This window comes from Rhipicephalus microplus, chromosome 8 (assembly GCF_043290135.1).
Source record: "Rhipicephalus microplus isolate Deutch F79 chromosome 8, USDA_Rmic, whole genome shotgun sequence".
In the NCBI taxonomy this organism is placed as follows: domain Eukaryota; kingdom Metazoa; phylum Arthropoda; class Arachnida; order Ixodida; family Ixodidae; genus Rhipicephalus; species Rhipicephalus microplus.
The window spans coordinates 126,283,881-126,285,223 of record NC_134707.1 but is presented as its reverse complement, the minus strand read 5'-3'; the positions used below and the strand labels follow the sequence as shown (position 1 = coordinate 126,285,223).

At 53.0% G+C, this 1,343-nt stretch overlaps 1 non-coding gene across 1 annotated transcript; it reads right to left on the bottom strand.

Moving 5' to 3' along the window:
- Positions 1 to 990: 990 nt before the first annotated feature.
- On the bottom strand, positions 991 to 1,067 carry TRNAK-UUU (transfer RNA lysine (anticodon UUU)). The gene has a single exon. It is a non-coding gene; the product is annotated as a tRNA-Lys (tRNA).
- Positions 1,068 to 1,343: the final 276 nt, after the last annotated feature.

The window sequence follows — 1,343 nt, the reverse complement described above, 5'->3', positions numbered from 1 at the left end:
TAACGGCCGAACGCGCTAGCTAATTTCGCCACGGAGACAGCCGTGCTCCACCCTCACCTCCGTCAGAACAATTCTCAAAAGGTATCAGCGCAAAGAAAAAAGCGACACACCACTCCAGGGAGGGCTCGAACCTCCAACCTTTCGGTTAACAGCCGATCACTCTAGCCAAGTGCGCCACGGAGAAAGTCGTGAGGCACTCTCATCACCGTCAGATTATTTCTCCAAGGCTATACGCAAAGAAAAAAAGCGACACACCACTCCCGGGAGGGCTCGAACCTCCAACCCGTCGGTTAACAGCCGATCGCGCTAGCCAATTGCGCCGCAGAGAAAGTCGTGAGGCACTCTAACCACCGTCAGGTTATTTCTCCAAGGCTATCAGCACAAAGAAAAAAAGGCGACATATCGCTCCCGGGAGGGTTAAAACCCCAATCCTTTTGGTTAATGGCCGAACGTGCTAGCCGATTGCGCCACAGAGACAGCCGTGCTCACTCTCACCTCCGTCAGAACATTTCACCAAAGCTATCAGTGCAAAGAAACAAAATGCGACACACCGCTCCCGCGAGGGCTCGAACCTCCAAAATTTTGGGTAACAGGCGAATGCGCTAGTCAGTTGCGCCACGGAGACAGTAGTGCAGCCCTCTCACCACCATCAAAACATTTCTCCAAAGCTATCAGCGCAAAAAAAGCGACACACCGCCTTCGTGTGGGCTCAAACCTCCAACCTTTCGGTTAACAGCCAAACGCGCTAGCCCATTGCGCCACGGCGACAGTCGTGCTCCACTCTCACCACCGTCAGAACATTTCTCCAAAGCTATCAGCACAAAGAAAAAAAGCGACACACCGCCCCCGGGTGGGCTCGAACCTCCAACCTTTCAGTTAACAGCCGATCGCACTAGCTAATTGCGCCACGGAGACGATCGTGCTGCACTCTCACCACCGTCAGAATATTTCTCCAAAGCTATCAGCTTATAGAAGAAGAAAGGAACAAACCGCTCCCGGGAGGGCTTGAACCTCCAGCCTTTCGGTTAAAAGCCGAATGCGCTAGCCGATTGCGCCACGGAGACAGCCGTGCTCACTCTCACCTCCGTCAGAACATTTCACCAAAGCTATCAGTGCAAAGAAACAAAATGCGACACACCGCTCTCGCGAGGGCTCGAACCTCCAAAATTTCGGTTAACAGACGAACGCGCTTGTCAGTTGCGCCACGGAGACAGTAGTGCAGCACTCTCACCACCGTCAGAACTTTTCTCCAAAGCTATCAGCGCAAAAAAAAGCGACACACCGTTCCCGGGTGGGCTCAAACCTCCAAACTTGCGGTTAACAGCCGATCGCACTAGCTAATT